Below are 14565 nucleotides of genomic sequence, written 5' to 3' on the forward strand. Positions count from 1 at the left end.
ACTAAAACTGATGAAGTAAAACAAGGTTGGGCAACTTTTTTTTGGCTCTATAGACCTGATCCTCGTGGGCCAAATCACATGATGCAAAACTGCCGTTCTCTCTCCCCCCCACCCCCTACTGTCACCTGCCTGCTTAAAGAAAAAGCACAGAGCTGCTTCAAAAAGTGCTTTTGCGAAGGGTCTTGTGATGGGATGATGAGCTGCTTGTGCGTAAAATCCTGATCCCTCAGAGTTTGGCTAAGTTCCCAAACCTCTGTCTGTGATGGAGCTCCTTAAGCGTGGCTCCATCAATCGCTCGTTGAATCGGACAGTGGGCGTTTACGGAACTTCTTCCAGCATAAAAGCTCCTTAACGGAAACACGTCTTCTGGACTCTCGGCGTGACAGTTTCCGCCGAGGAGTGGGTGTTCCTAGGGGAGGTCCTGAAACCCCCCCACTGTTCTCGCTAGAAGTATCTCTGAGCTCTCCCTCCGACTCACTTTCCCTTGGAACTCCACTTCTCCCCCTGCTGGTCCCCTCCTCCGCTGAGTGGTCTCTCTCACCCTCCATGAGCCCTTTCACCTCCTTCGTCTCAGATGACAGTTCCCTGACATCCACCTCCCCTCCAGGGCCCCCTTCACCCCCTTCCCTCCCCTCCTCTGCGGGAGGCGAGGGAGCAAAACCCCTGAAGGAACCTCCCTCATCTTCCGAAGTTTCGAACACTTCCCTCCACCTTTTGCTGTTCCCGGTTTCCAAGTACTCCTCCTCCTCGGAGTCGGTACCTCCTTCCAACTCCGATTCCCTGAATCCCTCCAGTTCCTCCTCATCGTCGGTGGTGCCAAAGTACTCCCTTCGGAACCTCGCTACTGGCTGAGGTTTCCTGGGGAACCTTTGGTGGAACGTTTCGATCAAGACCTCGTCATGGACCTCCTCTGCCTTCACCCAGGTGTTTTCTGACTCTGGTTCCCCTTCCCACGCGACCAAATACTCCACCTGATTCCCCTTCCACCTGGAGTCGATGATTTCCGCCACATAGTTGCGGCTTTCCCTTTCTTCTATGGCTGGCCCCCGTGTGGATACCCCTTCACCTTCCCCCCGGTATGGTGACAGTAATGACCTGTGGAATACTGGGTGCAGTTTCATGTGGTTCGGTAACCGGAGTCTGAAAGCCACTGGGTTGATCTGTTGGATGACCTCAAATGGTCCCAATCTTTTGGGTCTCAATTTCTTGCAACCCCCCTTGTATGGCAACCCTTGGGTTGATAGCCAGACCCGACTCCCCACCCTAATTGTTTCACCTTCCCTTCTGCTCTTGTCTGCCTGCCTCTTATATTCTTCTTTGGCCCTTTCTAAGTGGTGTTGGAGTTGACGATGGATCGCTTCCATTTCTTCTACAAAAAGTTCAGCGGCCGGAACACTCCATCTCTCTCCTCCTTCCCCTGGAAACGCCCTGGGGTGGCACCCATAATTAGCCAAAAATGGGCTCATCCCGGTGGACACATTCTCTGCATTATTGTAAGCAAATTCCGCTAGTGCCAACTTTTCGACCCAATCGTTTTCTCTGTCATTGACATAGCACCTCAGGTATTGTTGAAGGATACCGTTTGCCCTCTCCGCCTGCCCATTGGTCTCAGGGTGCCTGGCAGTCGAAAAGTTGACCTCTACGTGCAACAAGCTCATAAGCTTCCTCCAGAATCTGGACGTGAACTGTTTCCCTCTGTCGGACACCAGCCTCAAGGGGGCGCCATGCAGCCTAAAAATATGTTCTACAAACAATTTCGCTGTCTCTTCCGCCGTGACTGCATGTGAGCAAGCTACAAAGTGACCCATCTTAGTTAACTGGTCTACTACGACTAGTATGGCGGTTTTCCCCTGGGATTTGGGCAGATCAGTCATAAAATCTATCGACACCGCCTCCCACGGTCTTTCTGGTGTGGGTAACGGTTCTAATAAACCCGCTGGTGCCCGCCTTTCTCCTTTGGCTCTCTGGCATTGGTCACACCTTCTCACATACTCCCGTACATCCTCCCTCACCTTGGGCCACCAAAACTCCCTGGTCACCAACCACATGGTCTTGTGTTGCCCAAAATGCCCCGCTGTGGGATTGTCGTGCAACTGTTTGAGTACTCTCCCCCTCAATTCCCCTTCGGGTATATATAGTGCCCCTTTGTAATACAATGCCCCGTTTCTTTCTTCAAAACCTCCGGGGTCTTCTCCCTCTCTCCTTAAACCTCTGAGCTTATCCTGGGCGTACTCATCATTGACCGTCCCCTCTACCAGTTCTCTTTGCCCCACCCAGGCCGCACCACACACCCAGTGGTCCTCTGGGATAATATGTCTCTCTTCTGGCGCTCCCTCCCCCTCCAAATATTCAGGTTTGCGAGAGAGAGCGTCCGCTCTGATGTTTTCTGGACCTGGCACGTAGCAGATTTCAAAATGGAATTTGGAGAACTCCTGGGCCCATCTCACTTGTCGTTGGTTGAGCACTCGTGCTGTTCTCCAATACTCCAAATTCTTGTGGTCCGTACACACTTGCACCTTATGCTGTGCGCCAATTAGTAAGTGTCTCCATCTCCGGAACGCTTCGTGAATGGCGAGTAGTTCTCGGTCATATACCGTGTAGTTCCTCTCGGATTTGTTCAGCTTACGCGAAAAGAAGGCACACGGTCTCCATTCCGACTTATTGCTCCCTGGCTGAAGCAGCACTGCCCCCACCGCCCGGTCTGAGGCATCAGTTTCCACTCTCATGGGTTTTTGTAAATCCACATGCAGGAGCTGTTCTTCCGAAGCGAATGCCTTTTTCAATTCCTCAAAAGCGTGCTCCGCCTCTGCCGTCCAAACGAATTTCTTCTTGCTGCTTAGACAGTCCGTGATGGGAACCGTTAAGTGGGCAAAGTTCTTGATGAATTTACGGTAAAAGTTCCCAAACCCTAAGAACCTTTGCACATCTTTTTTGGTTTTCGGTGTCTTCCATTCCAGCACCGCCTGGACCTTGCCTGGATCCATGGCTAATCCCTTGTCTGATAAGCGGTACCCCAGGAATTCCACCTCCTTGGTGTGGAACTGACACTTCTCCAATTTCACCCACAACTGGTTTGCTTGCAGCTGGCTCAGCACTTCCCTGACATCCTTCACATGCTGCTCCTCATTCTCCGAATATATCAGCACGTCATCGAGGAATGCCACGCAATTCTTGTAGAGCAAAGGTCCCAGTACATGGTTCATGAGCGATTGAAAACAGGCGGAGCCTGATTGCAATCCGAATGGCATAACGCGATATTCGAAAGCCCCTAGGGGGGTGAACATCGTTGTCTTCCATTCATCCCCCTTCTTTATTCGTATCAGGTTGTACGCTCCTCTCAAGTCCAGTTTCGTGAATATCTTTCCCTTCCTCACCCTGGTCAAAATGTCATCAATCCTGGGCATGGGGAAAGTCACTGGTTCTGACACGGCATTCAGGGCCCGGTAGTCCACGACCAATCTCGGTTTATCCGTGTTTTTTTTGTCCACAAAGAACACTGGACTGCCCCCCACCGCTCTGGACTCTCTGATGAAACCTCTCTTCAGGTTTTTGTCAATAAACTCCCTCAACTCCTGCATTTCCCTGTCTGACATGGCGTACAGCTTGCCCACGGGTAGCTGGGCCCCAGGGACCAGGTTAATCTGGCAGTCAAAGTCTCTATGCGGTGGTAGTTTATCTGCTTCCCTTTCGCTGAAGACCTTGCTCAGGTCAGCGTATTGTTTGGGCACCTTCCCTTTGTTCGCCACTTCCGTCCCTGCTATGGAGGCTTTTGCCCCTTCTGGCACCTTTCCCTCTTTGCAGTGTTCCAGGCAATGTCCTGACCCAAAGGACACCACTCTCTGATGCCAGCCCACTAGCGGGTCATGCAACGCTAGCCAGCTCATTCCCAAAATGACTGGCGCCCCTCCCAGGGTGGCTACATTGAACGCTATCCTTTCGGTGTGCCTTGCCACCCTCATAACCATTGGGACGGTCTGTAGGCTAACTTCTCCCCCCAACAGCTCCCTCCCATCGATCGTGGTGACCTGCAGGGGGTTGCTTAAAGGGAGTGTCTGTATCTGGTGTTCCGCTGCAAACTCCTTGCTCATAAAATTACAGGAGCTGCCTGAGTCTAACAGCGCCTTGGTCTTTAGTGGGTATCCGTTTGCCAGCTCTAGCAACACCTCTATTACTAGGGCTGGTCTTGGAGGTTCCGGAGTGGGCACTTTTACTGCTCCTTGGCCTGTCTGCAGTGCCCTGACAGAGGCAGACAGGCGTTGGCTTTTACTGGCTCCTGGACTTCCTCCTCCTTCCCCCCAACAGCCCCTGCCATCCCTTGCCATTCCTTTCTTTGCGGGCAGACTCTGGCAAAGTGACCTGGCTGCTGGCAGAGGTAACATTTCTTGGCGCTCTTTCCCTCCTTCTTCCTCCCTTCACTGGGATTTGAAACCGCGCGCGCGCGCGCTGTTCCAACTTCCATCGGCTCTCCGGGCGGGAAACTTGGCTCTGGAATCTCTGGAATGCGGAAATCCCTCCAACGCTCTCCTTTCCCCTCCCGCTTCTCCAAGGCTCTTGCCTCCTGGCGCGCTCCAATGGTCAGCGCTGATTTGGTCAGCTGGTCCATAGACTCCGCCCTGGGCGCCCGGGAAAGTTCGTCTTTCACCGCCGAAGAAAGCCCCTCTTCAAATAGCATTTGAATGGGTTCCGCCGATAGGTCCCACCCCAATCTATGTATCAACATTGTAAACTCAGTCCAGTACTCACGAACCGATCGGCTCCCCTGTTTGCAAGCCATCAATTGTCTGCGTACCAGTCCCTGTTCAATCTCGCTGGAAAACATCAAATCCATGGCGCGAAAAAACTTCCTCGCGTCCTTCAGCATGTCACTATTCCCTGCCATCAGGGGCCTGACCCAGTCTCTCGCCCCTCCTTCGAGATGGCCAATCACAAACGCCACTCGCGACGCCTCATCGGGAAAGTCATTAAACTGCAGTTCAAGAGCATACTGCATCTCTGTCCTAAAGGCTTGGTAGTTCCTGGGGTCCCCCCCAAACTTCTGCACCATTCCTGGCATCTTTCTTGCTAGTGTAGCGCCTTTTGCCTTTTCTGCATCCTGCGCCCTCCTTTCTTCTAGCCTCGCCGTTTGCATTGCTAGCTGGAGTTCCAACATTCTGTACCTTTCTTCCAGAGTTGGACCTCCTCCAGCTCCTCCTGCTCCTCCGGCTCCGGCTGGGTCACTCATGATGCCTCTCTGCACAAGCTGCTTTCAGGGACTGTCCGATTGCTGTGATGGGATGATGAGCTGCTTGTGCGTAAAATCCTGATCCCTCAGAGTTTGGCTAAGTTCCCAAACCTCTGTCTGTGATGGAGCTCCTTAAGCGTGGCTCCATCAATCGCTCGTTGAATTGGACAGTGGGCGTTTACGGAACTTCTTCCAGCATAAAAGCTCCTTAACGGAAACACGTCTTCTGGACTCTCGGCGTGACAGTTTCCGCCGAGGAGTGGGTGTTCCTAGGGGAGGTCCTGAAACCCCCCCACTGTTCTCGCTAGAAGTATCTCTGAGCTCTCCCTCCGACTCACTTTCCCTTGGAACTCCACTTCTCCCCCTGCTGGTCCCCTCCTCCGCTGAGTGGTCTCTCTCACCCTCCATGAGCCCTTTCACCTCCTTCGTCTCAGATGACAGTTCCCTGACAGGTCTTAACCCCCATACATTGATGAGTGGAAATTCAAACCTCTTGTCTTGGCTGCATGATCCAGTTCCCTGTTGGAAACAGGATACACAGCTAAAGCAGGAAGAAAACATGTCCTCTCACCCAACAGTTGACATCACCAAAATGGCCTTATGGAGTCCATGGTGGGCTAGAATCTCCTCAGCCATTAAGTAAGAGCTTACAGCAGTTGCTTTGAAATTCTCTAGGAAAGCAACAAAGTAAATAAGAATATGCAAAAATGAATTGATAAATGGATGAAAATATAGAGTTATAATATGTTAAGATATAGAGTTAAGATAAACGAAAGAAGGTAAGGATTTGCTGATTTGATTATTTAAATGGGAATACAAAAAGGGGAGGTGTGAGGAGGTCAAGGAAACAAGCTAATGAGTTTAAAGTTACTAAAAACGGATTTGTTTTTTAATTCTTTTTTATCTATTTGTTTTTTGTTTTTTGTATTTTTATTCCTCTTTTTTCTCTTTTATGTATTTTTCTATGTTTTCTTTTTTGTATCTTTTTCTTTCTATGTGACTTTTTTCTATTTTGTAAACTTATGTTTTTGTAAAATCACAATAAATATCTTTAAAAAAAGAAATTTTCTAGGGAATCCAAACAAACTGATAGAATCATGAAATTGTGGAGTGGAAGGGACTGTGAGGGTCATCTAGTCCAACCCCCTGCAAAGCAGGAATCTTTTGCCTGATATGGGCTTGGAAGCCACAACCCTGAGGTTAAGAGTCTCATGCTCTACCAAAGCAAGCTATTTAATGTACAATTTCACCACCTCCCCCCTAAAATCCACACAGCATACAAAATAATGATTAAGAAGTTACTTACAGTAGGAGGTTGTTTGAGGGCTGACCTTAACCCCTCCACAACTTCTCCCCAGCTGGCTGTCCTGCTGCATGCACTGGAAATGATCAAGTGCCATCTCTCCTGTGGTAATTGTATGAAAAAGAACTTGGCTGTTGCCATTTATCCAGGGAGGCAGTGTCAACCCATGAGCACCTTGTAGTATTTGTTGTGGGGTTAGGATTCCAATCTGCACATCAATCTTGGAAGCTCAGATCAGTTGAGTTTAATTCGGAATTTGAACCCATCGAATTCTCTCAGCACCCCTCCATTCAGGGAGTCTTTTCTGCCATTATTGATCTTCTTCAGAATCTCCTGATAAACTTCTGAGGCACTCGGGGAACATGGTCTGAAAAGCCAGTGAGTTACAAGAGCTGTAATGCAGGCAGAAATCCAATGCTCCTTCTTCCTTTGTTCACAACCTAATATAAAACTCGCTGTAATAAAACTCACCGTAATATCTTGTGTGAATTTTATCCAGTCCAGATAACAGATGATAAAATGTTTAAATCAAATGAGAGGTGAAGCTCCTCTCAGTGGTAAGCCATGGAACATATCTTTGTAGCTGATCAGTTGTCACTCGTTATTAACTATTGTTTATGCTCACTCAGCCAGTTTTATGCCATATAATAGTGTTCATATCCAGATCAATTTGATTTTACAGAATTAGTCTGAAAGGCACCGTACCTAATGCTTTACTAAAATGTGGATGTATCTGCTGCAGTACATTTGGTTCAACCACTTATTTTGCCAGCATACTTGAGAAAACAATCTTCCTATGAAAAATCAATCTTTTCAATAAACTCATACTGTTTTGTTGTTCCTGATTCCATTATCCTGACTTAAACAGAGGTAGTATCAGGCCCACGCTGAGCAAAACACTATGTCATTTTGTTTACTCCTAAACAGATGATTTATTTCAAAAAAGTAGTCACAAATTGCATCTGAAATAGAGCTGGGTTAAAACTACTCACAACTGAACATAATTGGCAGTGGTGGAAACACCAGTCCCCTAAGATTTGGGGACACTTCTTGTAGAAATATCTGTCAGTTCATTTGCAATGCTCATCATTGTCTTCTTAATTGCCTTCTGTGGCATTACCACATAAACAAGTCTATGTAGGATTGTGCTGCACATTCACTGTATGATCCCTGATTGGGAGGAACCATTCATGTGATTGATTTAAGATGGTGGAAGCAGCAGATCCGGGGTGGGGGGGAGGAAATGGGGCTAAAACAAGAGCAAACAAGTGAAAGAGTAGCACTGAACAGAATAAAGGTGACTATACGCACAACCTAAGTATTATTTTTTTAGAGAAAAGTCTGAAATTGCTGGCATTTTCTTGCTGAAAAAACTCATTAGAAATCATAAGACACATCTCAGAAATTGCTGGGTGAGCTTTTACTTGCTTGTAAAATGAAGATCTTAAATCAAATTCTTCTCTTATTTAAGGCAGCAAATAACACTGAGCTTTTTCCTTTGCAAGGCACTGAAACTAGTCCCAACAAAGGATTTCCCCAAAGCAAATATCAAGTCCAAAGGACTTTTTCTCAGGACTACATTAGGGAGCAGTGGAGACTAGGCCATTGGGGCAAATGAGACATTGTCCCAGCAACCCCAGTCTGTCCTCAGGCAGCCCCTACCTGCCTGTCTTATTTCTTACAAACAGCTTAGAACCTTCAGCTTTCTTGTTTCCTTGAGGATTGCTGGTTACTGGTCTGTTTCTGGGCACAATTCAAAGTGCCGGTTATGATCTACAAAGCCCTTACATGGCTTAGAAGGTAAAGGTAAAGGGACCCCTGACCATTAGGTCCAGTCACGGATGACTCTGGGGTTGTGGCGCTCATCTCGCTTTATTGGCCGAGGGAGCCAGTGTACAGCTTCCGGGTCATGTGGCCAGCATGGCTAAGCTGCTTCTGGAGAACCAGAGCAGCGCACGGAAACACCATTTACCTTCCCGTCGAAGCAGTACCTAGTTATCTACTTGTACTTTGACGTGCTTTCAAACTGCTAGGTTGGCAGGAGCAGGGACCGAGAAACGGGAGCTCACCCCATCATGGGGATTCAAACAGCCGACCTTCTGATTGGCAAGTCCTAGGCTCAGAGTGGTTTAACCCACAGCGCCATCTGCGTCCCTTACATGGCTTAGGTCCAAGTTATCTGAAAAACTGGATTCCCTCATATGAACCTGCCCAGGTTCTGAGATATTTTGGGGAAGCCCTTCTCTCAGACTCACGACCCTCACTGGAACACTTGTTGGGGCATTTTCAGTGACTGCTCCCAGACTTTGGTGCTCCCTTCCTATGGAACCAGACTGACACCCTCTTTCTTGTTCTTCCTCTGGCAGCTGAGGAGTTTCTTGTTACAACAGGTTTTGGGAAACTGACCTTTACTGAGTGGTGTTGTGCTGTGCTGTTTTGTGATTGTATATTTTTAATATTAAATATACTTAAATGATATATAAAACTATTAATTTAATTGGTTTTTTTATTAGCTCAGGAACCAAGAAGCCAAAATCTTCAAAAAAGATAAAGATAAAAATTATAAATTTATAATTTATTTAGGAGACCGCTGTAAGCAGATGAAAGCATTAGCAGGATTTTAATAACACTTGTAATGTAGCAAATGTCATGGACAATATGGAGAAATAGAAAACATGGATTATGAAATAATATGCAGCTGAAAAGGTTGACGAAAGGACCCATAGAGGGAAGGGTGGGAAGTCTGGAGATTCAGAGAAATATCTAAATATGGATATGTATTTTGTATTGTATTTTGTATTGTTATAATTCTACACTTGTAAAATCAAATAAAAATAATTTCATAATAATAATATTTTTATTAAAATAATGTTTATTATTATTATTATTATTATTATTATTATTATTATTATTATTTTGCTTCCCCCCTATGTTTTTAGCTGTTCTTATTTTATCTGTAAGCCACTGTGAGTCCCTGTCAGGGAAAAAGGTGGGGTATAAATAAATATGTAATATTATTATTAATAATAATAATATTCACTTTCTTGAGATACACATAAGTTCCTATTGAGAGAACATAATTGGGAACAGGAAGTACAAGACACAAGTGCTTCCTGTCCCACCTGCTTCCTTCCACCTACATGTCATTCAAAGCAGCTCTGCATTTGGACTGGTTTATCCACTTCAATTCTTCAGTAGGAGACTAATGATGGGGTTTGGGTTTAGAGGCATTTAATAAGCCTTATCTTTCCTGTGCCACTACAAAAGCTAAGGATTTTCTATATATATAAAAAAAATCACCATGTCTTATCTGCAGTCCTAAAAGTGTCCCATTTTCCAGACAAAAGAACAGGGCAGAATGGAAAGATAAATGTCACTCACTTTCCAAACTTGAACACTGATGCCGATACCATTTAATTTTGTGATGCTCAAAATACATGCACCAGAGATAAGCACGGTAAGCTGGGGTAGAAAAATCTCAAAGCTTACTCACCAATGTTTCACCCATGGCAACAAGGAACACATTTGCTACACTGCTACACATCCCTGAATTCATTTACTCTGCCATAGTCTATCCAGCACAGATTTAAAAGCAAATGACATTTGTTATATTTTTAGCTAAATGACAGAATCCCCCTTAATTGTTTTCTAATTTGTTATTAGTTGCTCAAAATGAAGCTTCCCATCTGCAGGGCCTGAAAATAGCAGGCTGTGTATTTCATGGTGCGTTACTGCCCATGTTTGTTTATTTACTTCAGGCTTCTTCAACTTCGGCCCTCCAGATGTTTTTGGCCTATAACTCCCATGATCCTTAGCTAGCAGGACCAGTGGTCAGGGATGATAGGAATTGTAGTCTCAAAACATCTAGAGGGCTGAGGTTGAGGAAGCCTGATTTACTTCATGCGCATTGGAGGCAAGAACCTCCACTCGCAATTTTAAGATTTCAATTCTAAGGGCCCTGGGGAGAGTGCTCAAATTTGAATACTGGCTGCTATTGAACCTCACACCAATATATATTTTTAATGCATCTGCATAGTCAGAACAAAAATGACACAGGAGTTCTCTTTGGGTAGTCCTTGCAAAAAAGGGACGTGGGTGGCGCTGTGGTCTAAACCACTGTGTCTCTTGGGCTTGCTGATCAAAAGGTTGGCGGTTTGAATCCCCGCGGCAGAGTGAGCTTCCATTGTCTGTCCCAGCTCCTGCCAAGCTAGCAGTTCGAAAGCACGCCAGTGCAAGTAGATAAATAGGTACCACTGCAGCAGGAAGGTAAACGGCATTTCCATGCGCTCAGGTTTCCGTCACGGTCCTCCATGCACCAGTAGCAATTTATTCATGCTGGCCACATGACCCGGAAAGCTGTCTGTGGACAAACACCAGCTCCCTCGGCATGAAAGCGAGATGAGCACCGCAACCCCATAGTCACCTTTGACTGGACTTAACCAGCCAGGGGTCCTTTACCTTTGTTTAACCTTTAGTCCTTGCAAGTGTTGACAATAGGTTGACAGCTGAGGCTTGCAAACCACTCCACACAAAGCTGTGAAAACCCTGGTGATCAGATGATTGTTGGGGCTCTGTGCAGAAAATCATTGGTATGTATCATTGGCAAAATGAGTCACTTGACTTCATTGTGGCACCATATGATTGACAGGTGAGAAGTCCCATCCACTTGTTAAACCTGGTCCATAGCAGGTATGGAAAGAGAAGGATCCAGTTCTCCACTACTAAATATATTTCACTGTTGTGTGCTGATAGATTTTCTTCTCTGCTCACCCTGGCCCCTATCATTGTGCAAACAAATGTATAGGCTGCTTCTACTGAGAAGCTCATGAAATGTGAGAATTTCATCCTTTCCCCTCAAATTTTCTTTAGGCTTCATTTGTTTGTGACTGGAAGTCTGGGGCAGGGCGTGGGCCTGCCTCCACTGAGAATCCTGGCGAAATGATTAAATCTAAGAGAAGTTCACTTGCAATTGCAGAATAATGACATGTCTACTTAGAAGTGAGCCCCACTGAGTTCAGTGAAACTTGCTCCCAGGTAAGTAAGCAAAGGATTACCGATTAGCTGTACCTGTAGATTTTAGGGTTCACAAAGAAGTTAGAAAGGCAGCCAGTGAAATTCAAAAGCTTGCATTGCTCTTCTTTGACGACAACAACAACAACAACAACAACAACAACAACAAATAATAATAATAATAATAATAATAATAATAATAATAATAATAATAATAATTACTATACCTCACCCATCTGGCTGGGTTTCCCCAGCCACTCTGGGCAGCTTCCAACAGAATATTAAACAGTATAAAACAACAAACATTAAAGGGCTGCCTTCAGATGTCTTCTAAAAGTCAGATAGTTGACACCGAGAAGTCCCTCTGCCTGGTTCCCTGTAACTTCACTTCTCACAGTGAGGGAGCTGCCAGAAGGCCCTCGGAGCTGGACCTCAGTGTCAGGCCAGAACGATGGGGGTGGAGACGCTCCTTCAGGTATACTGGGCTGCAGCCGCTTCTATATTGGTCAAGATTTGGTGACTTTAAAAGGTCTGGGGCCAAGAGGAATGAGGAGGAAAAGGAAGGAGGCATCTCATGATGCCTCCCCCTGGCCTTCCCCCCCTCAAAGTGTGGGCACCTAGGAAGGCTGCAGAGTAGAGACTGATGTGGAGATGGTTTGCAGAATGAATGCAAGTGTACTCATAGACACCCCTTGGCAACCTCAAAATAAAATAAACAGATCAAAAATAAAAAACCCCTTTTGCAATAATTTCAGTGACATTTTCTCTCCTCATTGATAACTTTTAAATGCAGCTTCTTTTTTTCATTAATTGATGGGAAATGACTCGGTGTGGGATGACATTTTGGCACAGCACTGGGGAAAACCCCCCAGAATTTCTTCATAACAAAATGCAAAAAAGGTAATACAAAATTACCTTCAGGTACAAGCAATGCATCTTTTTGATATTTCTGACAACTAATTTAGATTCATATTAAAACTCTAAATATTATGGGAAGCCAGCGACCAAAACAAGTGTTGAGGATTTGTTTCATTCTGACAGGCTGATGTCTTATAAATAGGAGGCCTGCAATTAGCATCTGGCTCCCGTAGAAGATAAAATGTTTTGAGGATGCATCCAGAAATTGATGTCTGAGTTAATTCATGTGATCACTGGACAGAGCTTTGCAGAACACACTCTTTACTAACTAAGAATCTGCTATTGTGTGTGCGTGTGCGTGTGTGTTTTTTTTAAAATCTCACTTCACGCCCTTCTGGAATTTTCCATTAAGTATAATTTGAAGTGAATCTCCTTTGCCTCCTTCAGGCGCATTTCTATTCTTGAAGCAAACCTTTTTGCTGTCCATACTTCTCAATCCTTTTCACTGAGAAATGAAGCTCATTTGCATCAAGTTATTCTAGCATAAAATTATTCTATTTGTGGGAGAGTAGCAGCACATCCTAAAATAAATCAGCGTGGATCGTTTTGGATAGTTATTAGTTCCACACAGACACACCCTGCCTGTGATGCGGAATACCTGTGCCAGGGAATTGGTATTGGGAGTGGAAATCCTCCAGCAACAGCCACTGCTCTCTTTGAAATTGGAAGCTTGGCATAACAATGACATCCACAGGGACTGCACATGGCATGCGTAGAGGGTACAGTCTACTACTACAGAGGTCTTGTGACTTCTCTCTCTCTGGCTCCACCTTTGAAATTGTCAAGGGAGATCTGCCTGAGTCCCTTTCTTGCCTTCCAAGTCCCACAACTCTATAATGAGCCAGATTTTCCCAAAAGAGGCTCCTTTCCCCACCCCACAACTCTGACAAATGGTTCTGTCGTGCCATATCCTGAAGGCAGGTCAGGAGCTACAGGACCACAGACAGCTCCAGGTCTAAACTTGCACCAACAAAGGCCGAGAACCAAGATTTTTATAACCTTCTGTCACCAGGCTCCACCCTTCAGAAATTTAAATGCCCAACCCTCTGACGTGAGATCAAGCACTCCTCTGATCCAAAGCCTCCTTCCTGGTGTGGTTGATGCATTGCTGGACTGGTGAGGTGGACTGTGGGAGGTCCTGAGTTGCTCAGGAGAAGGTCCTAGCTCTGGACCTACAGACCCTTGCTGTATGGGAGGTTCTTCTGGGGCCTCTATCTGTCAGGCCTAGGCTAAGGGCCAGGCTCCAGAAGCACTCTCAGAGCTCCCAACCTGGTCTGACTCCATAGCTGGAGAGACTGCAGTTTCTGATTTTGAGCCTCGGTTCCTGCAGGAGTTTGGGGTCATGGCAAGTCAGGGGTGGAGAAACTTTTTTTGGGGCGAAGAACCAAGTGCTTTCCTGAGCAACAGGGGTCACAGGGTGGGACCAAATGTAAAACTGGCAGGGAAATGAATATGAATTTCACCTCAATGGGCTAATTTCTACATGCTCACATCCCTCTCTACCCTCCATCCATTAAAGTAACAAGCATTCTCAGAGTTCAAGGTCACATTCCATCCAAATAAAGGAGGGTGCAATACAAGGTTGGTGAGAGGTATGACTCAGGAGGGTGTATTGCCTGGGGAGAGTCTCGAGAGCCAGACGGAGAGGCCTTTGGCCCCAGGCCTAGTCCATAGTTGTCAACTTACAGATTTGAAAATAAGGGACCAGCAGCCTCAAAAATAAGGGATTAGCAGCAAAAATAAGGGATTTTGCTATTGTAAAGAGTTACATACATTGGTAAGATTGACAGATGCTGTCAATCTGGCATGAGGTGGTTGTGGCACCGCGGTGGCCGCTGAAGCGCTGCCCTTCTGTGTCCCTCCTCATCGCCTCCTCTTCCTTCTTCCTAAGGCCGCCTCCTTAGCTGCCACCACCACTGCTGCCTCCAGGCTCATGGGCGGCGTGGGCAGGAGTCTCTCTCCCCTCCCTCTCGGGCGGGGAAGGGCCGATGGAACTCCTTGCACCATGACGACAGTGCCAGCGCGCGCGCTCTCGCGCGGCGGAGGACCCCAAGCCACTGCTTCCCTCCCGAGTCGGGCGATCATGAAACCCGGGAAATTTAAGGGACATCAT

The sequence above is a fragment of the Podarcis filfolensis genome (assembly GCF_964270895.1).
Source record: "Podarcis filfolensis genome assembly, chromosome: 4".
NCBI classification, from domain to species: domain Eukaryota; kingdom Metazoa; phylum Chordata; class Lepidosauria; order Squamata; family Lacertidae; genus Podarcis; species Podarcis filfolensis.